The sequence below is a fragment of the Heterocephalus glaber genome, unplaced genomic scaffold (genome assembly GCF_053883595.1).
Source record: "Heterocephalus glaber isolate CG9 unplaced genomic scaffold, H.glaber_assembly_v1.0 deba00000281, whole genome shotgun sequence".
In the NCBI taxonomy this organism is placed as follows: Eukaryota; Metazoa; Chordata; class Mammalia; order Rodentia; family Bathyergidae; genus Heterocephalus; species Heterocephalus glaber.
Genome location: NW_028258139.1, coordinates 35,835,691 through 35,849,986, shown reverse-complemented (window position 1 = coordinate 35,849,986; position 14,296 = coordinate 35,835,691). Strand labels below are relative to the sequence as shown.

General features: G+C 43.4%; 1 protein-coding gene across 2 annotated transcripts in view; it reads left to right on the top strand.

Moving 5' to 3' along the window:
* Positions 1 to 14,296, top strand: part of Slc4a4 (solute carrier family 4 member 4) — a 393,201-nt gene that overhangs the window by 32,037 nt on the left and 346,868 nt on the right. The window lies entirely within an intron of this gene.

Below are 14,296 nucleotides of genomic sequence, written 5' to 3'. Positions count from 1 at the left end.
CAGCCTTACCTAGTGAAAGTTTGCTTCTGCTGGCCTTCCTCATGTGCTTAGATTCTTTTGCCTGGGTCGTCTGATCGCTAACATAGACTGAAGTAATGCCTATCTTCCTCTTAGCAGTTAGGCAAATTGTGAAAATAAATAGGTGGTATGGAAATCTGAGTATCTTGAAAGTAACGACTTGTACCGTCACCTGGTACCAGTGTGGACTTTGGAAGTCAGTGTGTCTTTTCATCCTCTACTGAGTCTTGTTGATGGCACAGGGTAGACTAAAGCATCACAGATGGGCTTGTTTTTTCTGAATTCATTAATTTGCCTTTGGCTGCCTTTTTGGATTATGAAGAACTTTGTATTCTGGTCCTGTCCAAGGTACAGATGGTTATGCTTTCAAAATACCTTATTGTCATAACGGCACCCACTTAAACTAATCAACTCACCAATTTTAGCAGTGTGGACTTGGTGTCCGAGGAGCTGGTGACGCTCATCCATTGGTACTTGGGAGGCTCTATCACCTGAACTCATCCTGGGTCCCTGAGGAGAACAGCAACATCACATGAGCCTGGGCAGGGCCCTTCACATCCAGTCCGGGAGCACCTGGGCATAGTCAGACAGATGCAAGTGTGAGTCTCCATCTTTCCTCTCTGGTCATTCACCTATGCCCTGGACTGGGTTTCTTCCTGTGTGGGGTACAGCTAGTAATAACTACAGGGCTTGAGGCTCCTTGTGAGGGTCACAGTGAGGCATCTAAGGACCAGCTCAGCAAGTGCACAGTGAAGTGTGTGTGTGATTGTCATTTGGCATTGTGCAGTCAGTTGTTTTACTACACAAGAGAAATTATTTTCGTAGTTTTTCATTTATATTTTAGGAAATCATTAATTCCAGAAAATAAATTATTACCAAAGATATATCAGTAAAGACTGTGGGAAAAGTGTTTTCTTCTTTTCTTGCATCCATCCCTCTGTCATTCTTTTTAATTTTTCTTTTGTTCTGATTTTTAAAATTGGCATGTGGGTCATTTTCAAGGGTTTTTATTTTTCCAGCCATAAGGATTACACAAGCAGTCTGTATTTCCCAGGGTGACCACCATTCAAAAATACCCTAGTAGGGGCTGGGGATTTAGCTCAGTGGTTTGGCTGCCTGCTGTGCAAGCACAAGGACCCGAGTTCAATCCCCAGTAACAAAAAAAAAAAAATCCCCAAAAAACCCCAAAATACCCTACTGGCTTGCTTCCAGTCCCCAGCCACATTCCCAGTGAGCCCTTTGAGAATTATCAAGTTGAGGAGTTTGACCTCTGGTATGGCAAGAGCTACATGCTTGATGACTGTGCAATGTTTACAGGAGGGAAGCTTCTCTTGCTCCTTATTCCTGGCTCCCACCTTGGCACTAAAAAGCTTAGCAAGAACTGTGGACAATAGCTTAGCATTAACTATGGTCTAGTTATTCTTCTGTCCCCTGCAGAGGAGGCAGGGTGGCAGAGGAGTGCTGGAGTTAGAGCCGGGCATTAGCAATGTGACCTTCAGGAACTTGTTCCTGTCTGAGACAAAGTAAGGACTCTTCTTCCCAGTAATGGTAGCCACAGGTGCTGTCTGCCAGTTCTTTGCCCAGCACCTACCATTTCAGGGTGCTTTTTGTATATTATCTCATAGTTGCCCCACAATTGAATGATATAGGTATTACTAAGTTCATTTTTGAGATAGAAAACAGAGATATAGGGACTCAGTAACTTGAATTACATTCATTGTATAAATATTCTTTACTAATTTTGTCAAAAATTGTTTTGTAGGACAAAGTTGGAAGACTCAGAATTGGACAAGAAATACTACCACTTTAGATTTGTTCCAATATCAGAATTTCTTATGTTTTTTAAAATAATCCTTAAGTAAGAAGATGTTCCTACTAAGGCATGAGATATCAGCCCTAATGGCAAAGCAGTGCAGATCAGTAGTATGCTGGAAGAATAAATGATTTGGCTAGTAACAGTGATTTGGCTAGTAGAGTTTAATGAGTAGATTGTATCTTAGGTGCTTATTATATGCTTGTTTTTCAAAGATAATCATAAACAAACTTGATTCTGTGACTGTAACACATCCGGGCTAATCGCTTTAGGTGTGCCTAGGTCGCCCTTCCTGGTGACCGTCTGGGTTACTGAACTGTAAGCATGGGCAGGAGGCTGCAATGTGACTGTCAGACTGGCACCAGTTTTGGCTTTCTTCCTTTTCAGCTTGGTTGAGGTGAGCAAGCTGAGGGTGTGAACATTAAAACAAATGGAGATGGAAGGGAAAGAAATCTTAACTGCTCTGAAGACTGTCCTTGGCAAAGGGCCTTTTCTTATGATATTTAAATGAAGAAACAATTTTTCCTTTGTCACTATTTAGTGGCTTGTGAGAGATGGATTTAACTGGGTAATAGTTCACAGGCAAGTCTCAGAGCCCCAGAAGAAAACTTCGTGACACCGAGCAGATCAAGAACTGAGGGATGTTTTACTTCAGTCGTTATCTGTCTGTGTTTATCTGGATAATTGCTTTTTGAGATAAAGAGAAAAGCAAGTGCAAAAAGTTGCCTGGGACAATATGTGTATATAACTGCTTTTTAGAGTAGGTTTGCCTCAACCGATTATGGTGAATATTATTTATGATTCTCTATTAGAGATAGTACTAGTGTGTATCCTTAATTTCAGTTATTTAGTAACTTTCTAACCAAATGTGTGCTACTTCCAATTTACTTTTGGGATGGCTAATTATTAATTAGCTGTTTGAGATGCAAAATGTATTTCCCTATGGGAAGTAATATTAGAATGGTGCTTAGGGTTCCATTTAAGCCCACACAAGTCTATTTCACCCGCAGGTGCACCCAAAAAAGCACTACTTGCACTGTAATGGGTAGGAAAAACCATTAGGTAGGAATCTTTGTGGGCTCATCACTTAGCTGTGTGACCTGGACAACCTTCTTATATCCTTAAGCCTTAGTCCAACTGTTTGTAAAATGGAGATAAAAATAGCTCTTGCTTCGTGGACTGGTAGTGAGCTTTAAATTGTATAATGCAATGATACTAGCTTTTATTATTACTACAATTTGGTTGTATTTGCAGTAAACAGAATTTTGTGAGTTGACCTTGGAGTCTAACCAACAAATGTAATTGTAGTTCTTGGGAAAAATAGAAATCCTGCGTTTGGTAAGAAGAGAATACAGAGTTGCCAACAACATGCCTCACCCTCTTTTCTGGAGACATCATGGATTTGTGCGTAGGTTTTGCTTCCATACAGGCCATGCTGCTGCCTGCCAGGGCCCTTTCACACAGTGCTCTGTCTGTCAGCAGGGGAGTGGAAGACATTTGCGGTGAATTCAGGGTGGCGCTGCACACTGTCTTGCCTTCCATCTGGTGGCCTGACGAGCCCTAGTTGTTCCTCAATGTGTGTTGCTGGGCATACTGTGAATTCTTGGTGGCATTTGACCATGTAATTTTATACAAATGGGGAGAAAAATAAAATTGCTGATATTCATGCTAAGAAACTTAAGTCTCCCAAACTTCATTTTATTTTGACTAAGATGGAAAGAATTAGGCATGTCAAAACCAACCACACATTCATTGGATAGAATCCTGAGTATTAAAGGTATGAAGGAAAAGGAAAAAAGTAAAGATGCTGAAATGCTTAATGTACATTTTTATTTGGTATGTCTAAAATGAGAAATATGAGCATGAGTTTTTCAGTTTTTAATTCTTTGGGAACAAATCATCTTTATAACTTTAAGTACATTTGTTATGAGTTGTATTCATACATGTTTTCTGGGATAGATTGGGTATAAAAAAAGAGTGAGGCTTATACAAGGATAGTTTTAAATTAAAAAAAATTTATTTCAAACCTGAGCAAGAGAGATAATATGACTTTGAGCCCCCATGTCTCCTACCTGGCTTCAACAATTCATTGCCTAGCTGCAACATGTTGCCAACTTTGCTTTCTCCTCCTCTTCTCCCACAATTTTGGTTTTTTGGTTGTTGTTGCTGGAATATTTTAAAGCAAATCTTAGATCATAACATTTTACCAATTAATACTTTAGTGTATATTTCTAAGAAAGGCATTAAAAAACTCTAATGCCATTATAGTACATAATAAACTTAATAATTGTTTCTTACTACCATCTAATACCCAATTTGCATTCAAGCTTCTGTGGTTGTCCCTACTGCAATTTTTAAAAAATGGCTGATTTGTTCAAATCAGGATCTCAACCTATACACTGCATTTGGTGATTGAGTCTCATAGGTATCTAGCTACCAGAGTTCGAGTGTTTTAGGGTGGGGGAAGACAATTCTGTAGTGTAGCTTACTCCTTATGTTCAGGCAAAACCCCAGAGCCAGATAAACATAGATTCCATTCTTATGCAAGAGATAGCATGCTGAGGGCACTTTCCCCCAAAATGTAATAGCTGTAACTTGGAATTTGCAGTCTTCCTATGTCTTTCTGCTCTCTTAAAATTAGTCCAGAAAACTCAATAATTAAAAACAACTTTAAATGTTTTCCTTTGTTATTTAAAGCATGATTTGAATCATAGGTGGCAAAAATTCAGTGTGTCAATTCCATGCAGTTTATCTATATTTTAACTATTAGCGTTGGTGTCTTCAAACATTAAATGTTGCCATGGCTAGGATGAGTTTAGACAGGTGAGGAGGCAGGGGTCAACTTCTCGAGCCATGAGTTTCAGGCTGGGTGGGCAGAAGTTCGTAACAATTCTGTTGGTGAGTGTGTGCAGTGCCTTTGTCATAGCACGGAACATAGTTCAGCACCTTCACTATTCTGGGTCAAGGTGAAGTGCTGAATGATGGCGTGAAGGGTCTCCAGCTGTGTTAGCCTGCTCTTGGGTCACAGATGCAAGAGTGGCTCAGGTTCTGGCATAGCGCTCAACCAGGCAAATGCAGCACACCCTGCCTGCAACCTCTGTGTGCACTAACTGGGCCCCTGGAGGGCCTTCTGAGTAAGTCCAAGAAGCACTGTAATGGAAATGTTTACAGAATAACAGAAGATTGTAAGCTTAAGGGAACATTATTCTGCCACTCAGAACCATCCCCTGGCCTTCTCACCTTTCAGAGTACCCGCCAAAGCCTCCATACCTGGGTGCACCTTTATCTCCCTGCCCTTACCTTCTTCTCTCCTTGCTTACTCTGCTCCAGTTCTAGCCTCCCCCATATTTGAAAAATCTGCTTTTGCACTTGCTGTTCCCTCATATACCCTTGGACTAGCCCTCCCACTTCCCAAACTACCTATGTGAAACACTGCCATTCTGCAGCCAGTGCTATTCCTTAACTCTTTTCCTTGCTTTCTCTGTAATTCCAGGGTCTATTAATATGTTATATGTTGACTTTTACATTTTGGGTATTGTTTATTTCCTACTCTGAGTTTATCTGTAGTGCCTAGAATAATGCCTAGTCATAGGAGACACTCAACAAATTGCAGGAATGAAAGGATGAGTCAGATGCTAGAGGGTCTGATCAAAATGTACACAGATTTCTTGGGGAAATGAAGGATAAACTTTGAACAGCAGTGAGGAAGGGACCTTGTAGTAAGGGAACAGAGGTAGAGAAGTGTTTTCAGTGCTCATGGAACAGTGAGCTGTGCTTGTGGACTTCGTGAGGTCAAAGTTGTTTTTTTTGCTTGAGCAGCGCAGCCCAATGGTGAGTGATGATTCCACTGGCTTTAGATCCAGAAGGCCCTCATGGGCCCAGCCACTGTTCTCTTTGCTGCTGGCAGGCAGCCATGCAGGGCCACACTACTAGCAGCTTGCTTTTGCAGAGACCCGTGTGGGGGACCCTTGTGTTGATGGTGCACAGACTGAGCTGGTGAGGCTCATGCCCTACACTGAAGCTCCTTCTGTCTGCCTTGAGAATTTAGAAACTTGTGAAGTTGTGCATAACACTGTTTGTCTAAAATTACAGGCTACAGTATATCTATGAACTCAGGTATCTACAAAACAAGCTTGGGATGGGCTGTGTCCTGTGTTGAGAGTCTTCTTCCCTTTGGGTTTGCTGGCAGGTCGTTCTCTCTTGAAGTTTGTTGTGTGCTGTTGAAAAGCATAGCTCTGCTTGGGGCAGGGCATGGTTGAGATGCAGAGAGACTTCTGGAGACTCTGAGTGGCCTTGAGGAATGGTCAGCTCAGGTGACCTATAAGCAAATTGAAGGAAACAATAGGCACACACAGACCTGGGGGACCCTCAAGGAGTGAGGTGGCCTGGATAAGCATGCAAAACTCCCAACCAGCTTTCATTTCCATGTTGAGCAGTTTGGACTTCATCTTCCATATAAAGGAGAATCTCCGAATGATCTTTTAAAGGAAACTGCTACCAAGCTGTGTTTTCTGAATGGGAGTATTAGAGGGGGTGACTTCAGAGCCAGGGAGACCAGTTGGAGAAGTATAGCACCTGCCTTCCCTTCCAGGCTGCACAGGTTGGAATCCTCTTGGCCGACAGCAACTGTTCAGGGTAGGTAGTCGCCAAGGGTCTCCTCCACCCCATCATTCCCTGTGGGGTATGGTCCCCTCCTCCCTTTGCTTTGCTCTTTTACTCTGCTGCTGGATGGGTTGTAGTTGGCTGGGGAGCTGGCAGTGGTGGGGAGGGGAGCATCGTAGGAAGTGCCCACTGCTGCTCTGGCCTTGGCTTTTCATGGAGCAGCCTCAGCCGCTTCAGCCCATCTGACCTTTCTCTTCTAATTTGCACACCGAAGTACTCAAAGAGGGATAATTGAAAATTAGGAGAGTCTAGAAAGGAGCCTCTTTTTACTGTTCTTAAGAAAACTTTCACAGGGCATGGTGCTTGATTTTTAACATAGGGATGAGACTGCCCTCTTCTGCAGTGGGATTCTGGTCAGACGCCCATGTGGTGGTGTGTGAGCACACAGGAAGCCCATTAAAAACTTAGGTGATGTGCAGCTCCAGGAACAGGTTGTGTGGATATCCTGAAGGGTCATACCAGCAGTGCCTGCTAGACAAGCTCTCCAGTTCCCTGTCCCCTCTCTGCGGCCTAGTGACTCCTCACTGTAGTACCTGTCTTCACCCTCCTGCCCATTCTTTTCCTGTCCTTTACTGCTCAGACTGCCCCAGCCTTCACAGTTCAGACAGCGGCCTGAGCACAGGTGTGGCAAACCTTGCTGCAGTTGGTCAAGGTGCAGGGGAGGACTTGGATACTGCAGTGAGGGGGCAGTGTACTCCCATGCATTTTCTCATGGGGCAGAATTCATGCCCTGTCATGCTCTCCAGATCTTGTAAACTTTAGATGTAGATTTAACAAAAATTAATTGGATTTAAACCAACTTCTGAAGTGTTTCAGGCCCATTTAAGACACTAAAGTGAGAGGTTAATTAACATTCCCAGGGTTACGAAGTTACTAAAGGGTATATCTGGGATTTGCACACAGTTTTATCTGATGCTGTGTGTATGTTGATATACCAGCTTCTGAAGCTGACCACTATGTAAAATACTGTTCCTAGGGGGAAATTAAAATGTAAATTTATAAATGAGCTTTTAAAATTTGAAATGTTTTAAGATAACTGCAGATTCAAATGCATACTTAAACCAACACTGCAACGGTCCTTTGTGTTGTCATTTTATAACCAACCAGCAAACTGTCCTTTGTTTTTAGAAATGTCAATTATAAGTGTTATGTAAGTGGAATTATATGATAGGCAACCTTTTGGATTGGCATTTTTCCTTAGCATAATCATTCATCTGTGTATATCAATACTTCATTCCATTTTAATGCTAAACACTATTTCATGATATGGTTGTACCATAGTTGGTTTCACCATTTCCTTGTTGAAAAGGCAGCTGGACTAATTCTAGATTTTGGCTCTTATAAGTAAAGTTTCTGTGAACACTCACGTAAAGGTTATTGTGTGAGCATAAGTATGACGGTTAAACTTGCTTTTGTTAATTTGATTCAGTTGGAACCACCCAAGGGATTGGTGGAGCATGCTTCTAGGAGTGTCTAGGTTGGTCATGGAGGTGTGATCTTTGGACTGTATCTGGTCCCTTTCTGCTTCCTGTCTGGTGCTGCTATCTTGCTCTGCTTCCTGGCTGTCATGAACTAAGTAGCTTTGTTCCACAATGCCTTTTTGCCATGATGTTCCTGCCTTGGAGCTACATGAGCATGTACTGAATCAACTGAAACCATGAGATGAGTTAAAAATCTCCTCTTTTAAGTTGTGGACATCAGGTATTGTGTCCCAGCAGCAGGACATCTGACTAATATAGAAAATTGGTACCAAAGAAGTGGGATTATTGCTATGACTGTACCTGACCATATGGTTTAGAATTGAAACTGGTTTGTGGAAAGAGTTTGAAGATATAGGCTAGAGAATTCCTAGAACACTTCCTAGAATGCTATAAGAAGAGCTTGATGGGTGAGTCTGGTGGGAACTCAGAAGACCCAAATGCTGATAACAATACAGACAATGAAGATGTGGCTCAGGAGGTTTCAGTCTGGAAAGAAGACTTCATTGGCAACAGAGTAGCAGAAGTGTGTTACACACTGGCAAAAAATTTACCTACTTTTTACCCCTGTCCTGAGACTTTACAGGGAACTAAAATTAAGAGTGATAGTCTAATCGATCTGTTGGAGGAAATTCAAAGGCAACCAAACATTCAGGCTGTGGTATAGGTACTAATAGCTTCTTTTAGTCAGACTTACAGTGAAAATTGGGGGCAAAAAGCAGAGTAGAAAAATTTGAGAACTTAAATTTTGGCCTAGAAGGAAGCATGTGTAAAGTTAGGGTCAAAGTAGGTGTGGCTGGCGAAGAAATTAGTACCATTAAAAAGAAGCCAAGTACTTTGTACAAAGAAGGAAAATGCCTTGAGGGCATCTCAGAAACCAGCAAGACTCCTATCCATCCCAGGCTCAAGGGCACAAAGTGTCAACTTTTGATTTGAGAAGAGTCCCTAGGCCTCCTACTCAAGAACCTCCTAGGGAATTGGTTTCCTAGGATTGATTTTACTATGCTCAACCATCCAGGCACTCAGAGGCCACTGCAGCCATGGTCCAAGGGTACCTGACTACTGCCTCTGTTGATAGGAATCCCTGACATTGTCTGTATGATGCTGGTTTTACCAGCGTATAGAATGTAAGAGTTTTGGGATCAGAGAGGCTTCCACCCAGATTTCAAAGGAAGACCTGGGAGATCAGAGAAGGAGCTCCTGAGAAAGTAAAGCATAAAGTTGTGGTCATGAAATCAGAGGTGCAGTGGAGACCCCAGGAAATCGGAGATGTCAGGAATGTGGAACATGTGCCAAGGAAAAGTGAAGCCTATGAATGCAGCCAACCTGAGAGAGGCAGTATGGGCTACGGCCAGCAAAGCCACAGGGACAGGGCTGTTCAAGCCCTTTGGAACTCATATTTACCACCATGTGCCCAGATGCCAGACAGAGCTACAGGACTTAATGTTTTCCCTGCTGGGTTTTGCCTTTCCTTTGGTCCAATTCTTTTCTATTCCCAATCCTTCCTTTTTGGAATGGGAATATTTACTCTGTGCCATTGTACCTTGGGATTTTGTAACTTGCTTTTAATTTTTTACAGAGTTTCACAGCTAAGAGTTTACTTTGAGTCTTAGAAGAGACTTTGACTTGGAATTTTGAAAAATGTTGCAACTATTAAGACTTTGGGGTAGCAATTATTGTGTCTTCAGTTGTATGCAAGATGGTTGTGTTCTGTTAGGTGGAATTATGACCTTGTGTTTATTTGAGGATTAAATATGGTTTAAGAAGATGTGTTTGGATGTCAGGTTGACAAGGCATGGGATGTGATGGTTAAGCTTGGTTGTGCCAACTTGATTGGCTTGGGCTCTGCCCCAGGGATTGGTGAAGCAGCCTTCTGGGTGTATCTGGGAGGGTGTGGAGGGGACTTTGAGTACTATATATGGTTTCTTGCCCTTTCTTCTCTGGTGCTGTTCCTATGCTCTGCTTCCTGGCCACATGAAGTAAGCAGATCTGACCCTCCACACCTTTCCACCATGATGACTCTGCCTTGGAGCCAGCTGTCCGTGTATGGTATCCCCTGAATCTGTGAGCTTAATTAAACCTTTCTCCCTTTAAGTTGTGGGTGTTGGGTATTATGTCCTGGCAACAGGAAGACTGACTAATACAGTACATTTTCATTTCTCTAGGATAAATAGCCAAGAGTATAAATGAACTTTTGATACAGTTCATAAATCCAGAATTGTATTTGATATGGTCCTATTCTGGGTTGCATTTTCACCTTTTATCCGGTCCATGGTCTGGTTTCATGTGGGGCCATTTCCCCTTGGCCCTGGTCCTGTGTAAATTGCCAGGCTCATTCGGGAGCTCCTTTACTCTGGGATGGGGATTTGCTTTGCTTTGTTGCTGGCTGATCTCTGGGAGTTGCCTCTGCTATTAGTCACGCTTGTCAGTTTTGCTGCCCTAATACCTCTTTCCTAACCTGTATGTCCAGAGCACTGGCTATCTGCACAGTTTACTCCCTCACTTCCTGTGGGGATGGAAGGCCTCTGTGGGGCCTGGTGGGAACTCACAACTTTCCCTGTAGTGAACACATGTTGCCAGAAGGTGGCGGTGTGCTTTGCAGCCTCTGAAGCGGTGCTCCCCTGTTGCCTGTAACTTGGACAGTTATATCTTGCTCTTTACATGCATGTTGGAAACATGGACAGCAGATTTTACAAAGCAACAAAAACCCCAATAAAATGATATGGGGTTAAAAGTTGAAAAGAAAAGACTATGTTTTTGAGGAGTTTATAATGACAATAGTTCCCCACCCCTTAGAAGTGATTTGAATAGGGACCAGAACCCCAAATGTGTGTATGAGGCTACAGTTTTAGACATCAGTGCTGATGCATTCTGTGAGACTCCTGAAAAGTGCCTGTGAGATGCTGATTTTGTTTTTCTTTTTCTGAACTGAGGTCAGTCTAATTGCAGGAACAGCTTGATTTTTAGTCCTGAGACTTGCGATTAACACCTCAGTCCTCTAGTGAAGGCCACTACACATTCTGTAAATATAGCTTTCACAGCAGCAATGGCTGATATTATGAAGCTCTTAACTTCTCGATATTTGCCCACACTCTGCATGTGTTGGTGGTGGTGTGTGTGTGTGTGTGTGTGTGTGTGTGTGTAAAGAACTTTTTGAACAGGTTTCCTTATTGTACACAGGAAAACTGTTGTAAAAGATGAGATTATGGCATTCACTGGATGTCATAAACAGGCAAGTAAGTGTGGATGGAGTGGGATGAGCTTAAACACAGGGCTGAGTACTAAACTTCAGGCTGTATGCACATAAAGAACCAGTGGTGCTAGGCTCTGGTGCAGACATGTTAAACATTGGAGTGATGTTGCTCATGAGGATGCCATCCTGGGTCCCTTTTTGAAGGCAGGCATAAAGCCCTCTATTAATCTGACCCACACTCTTGTTCAGGACAGTAGGTTAGCTCTGGACTGGGATTATAAGATCCAGCAGAGGCCTTTGTGTAATGAGCAGTGTGCTGAGGGTGTTCCACTTCTGGAAACTCACTGCTGCAGTCACTATGGCTCTGGAGCTTACAACACAGCTGCAGTCCTGGAGTGACAAGGAGACAGGTGACTCTACCTTAGGCAGCAGCTATTTTGCCACTGCATCCTTTGGCAAAAGCCACAGACTAGGAGAGAAGTGAGCTGTATAAAGTTCTAGCCCTGAAACCAGATGCTGTTACCATAGAGACAAGTGAAATACTACTGGAGGAGGCAGAACAGGGGAGGGATGGTGGAGGGAGGTTGGAGGGCAAGTGAGGCGACTCTAAAGGCTAGCACACTCAGAGACCTTCAACCTTTAGAGTGCTGTGACGAGCAGCCTTGCGTTCTTGAAGTTCATTTGCTGGCGGCCAGCCACTGGCTGAGTGGCAGCTGCTTGCATGGCGCAGACTAGCTGAGGAGCACATTAGCAGTTGGTGCCGGCTCAGGGGTGGGGACTCAGAGGTCTGGAATGTCCATGGGTGCTCAAATCCCAGTGGCTGACAGTTTTGCACAAATGTTTCTCATGCCGGGCTTAAGTCACCCTTACAAACCTGCTCAGTGATTAGGACCGGCCGGTGTAAGCCTGTCTGTTTGGCAGCGGATTTGACATGTGTTACAATCAAATCACTTTGGTGTCCCAGGATAAGGGAGACTAAGAAAAACCCTGCTGTGGTGGGACGGCTGTAGAAGGAGTGTAACTCCTACCCCCAAGGCCCTGGTGAAGGAAGGCAGGATTGGCCCCGAGTGGATTTTGCACTGACTGGTGTGACCCTTATCCCCGTGATGTTGGTGAGAAGCTTCCAAATCTATTCTGAACTTTGCCTCATGCTGGAGTTGTGAACAACCCTGGGAACTGTTTAGAAGCATGCTTCTTCCATTTTTGTTTTCAGCAAATGTAGGGTGTGTGAAAGGGCCATTTTTAGAATGAATTTGGGGGCTTGGGTTGAGACTAGATGAGTTCATTTCTTCCTGCTGACTGCTAGAGGAGAAAGCAGGTTGGTTTAAATGGACCTGTCTGAAAGATATACCTGTCTTGCTAATAATAGACAACTTTTGCTGGGGGGGTTTGGGGTGAAGGGACCCAAAACCCAAATGATATCTGTGATGTAAAGATGGAGAATTTCTGCAATCTGTGTAGCAGCCCAGGTACCCCAGGGTGTCCTTTGCTCTCCAGGAGTGGGGGCAGCTGTGGATGAGCAGACGTCCTATTTTAGTCTGCTTCATCACCTCTTCTCACTCCCTAGGGAGGAGAAGCAGCTTTCAGGCACTTTGCATGGCCCATCCAAAGAAGCCGTTTCTGAGGACTGCTGTGAGTGCTGTTGGAAGGAGGTGATGTAGGGTGTTGATGTGACATACCACTGACACTGGTACTGTCTAGCTAGAGGACGCAAAGTGATGGCGTGTTGGGGGGCCAGGTGGTTTCACAGCCCAGGAGGAGGCTCAGGAGGTGGGAAGGAGAGGAAGACACTGCTCAATCCTTAATGGTGTCCCCTGCTAGCACGGTACATTGTGTGTGTCAAATGCTTTGGTCTTGATCACCAGGGTCCTCCATATCGTCGAGTCCAAGTTTTACTTCTGTGTTCATCTTTCTTAACTTCTCAGGAGCAATACACTGTCCTCTTTTCATGACTTCCTTCACATCACTCTTGCTTGAGTTCCCTCTCAAATTATTGTTTTTTGGTACTGAGATTGAACCCAGCACTGAGCTATATCCCTTAGCCCTGTGTTAACTTTTAATTGTTCTACTTGTAAATATTGTTGTGCTTTAGCAGTTGATCTTATGTCTACTTCTCCATGCCTACATTTCTTTCCTGGATGATTACAAAAAGTAGAAACTTCAGTGCCAGCTTTTTTCATTGGTTTCTTAAGCTTGCTTTCCAGCCCTGAGCTCTTGAGCCCCAGACACAGGCAGCTGGTTGTGCACCAAGAGCTCTGTGTTCACCTGAAATGGGCATCTTAACCTAAAGTGCCCAAATAAGCAGATTCCTTCCCAGCAACCTCCATCTCCTAGCTTTCCTGAAGTTTCCACAAAGTTTCCTAGTTTCTTTTGACTCCTAATCATTCATTTTTCACAAAGCAGCCAGGGTGATCCTTTAAAAAGGTAAAATAGCTCAAATCATTCTCCATCTTAAAGCTCTCCAGTGGCTCCCTGACACCTAAAATCCTGACCCTTACCATGGTGGGCCTGGCCCCAGTTCCCTCCAGTACCATCTCCAGCTGTTGCCCTTCTTGTCTTGTCTCATTCTTGGCAGATGCTAACCTTGTTCCCACCACAGGCCTTTTGCACTTGCTGTTCTCTTGGCTTGGAATGGATTTTTTTTCCAGATTCTTTCATGGCTGGTTCCTTCCTGTTATTTAAAAAAAATATCTGCTCAAATGTTCTCAGAAGCTTCAGTATAACCACTCTGTGCCAAGTAGCCCCCTGCCTAATTTTACTTTCTTTAGCACTATATGAAATTACCTTGTTCATCTATTTGTTAGCAGTTTTTAGGGAATTTTTCTGTTACGTTCACAGATGTATTTCCCTCCCTCTGAAATGCTCTGGGACCACAACAGGCAGTAAATACATATTTGCTCTATCATTTAAGCTTCATGGGAACTCAAGGCTCAGGAAGATTGGGAAATAGCTTTTTAAGGCACTTTATTTTCCACTGTACTCCTGATGGCCGACTTCATATCCTGTTGCATGTATTTAGTTTGAGTGAGGAGGAGAAACAATCCTGATCCATATCAGGATGAATCGTTATGTATAAGGCCCGTGTCCTGAAGAAGAGACCTTGAACATGTCTAGAGGTATAAGCTACTTCAT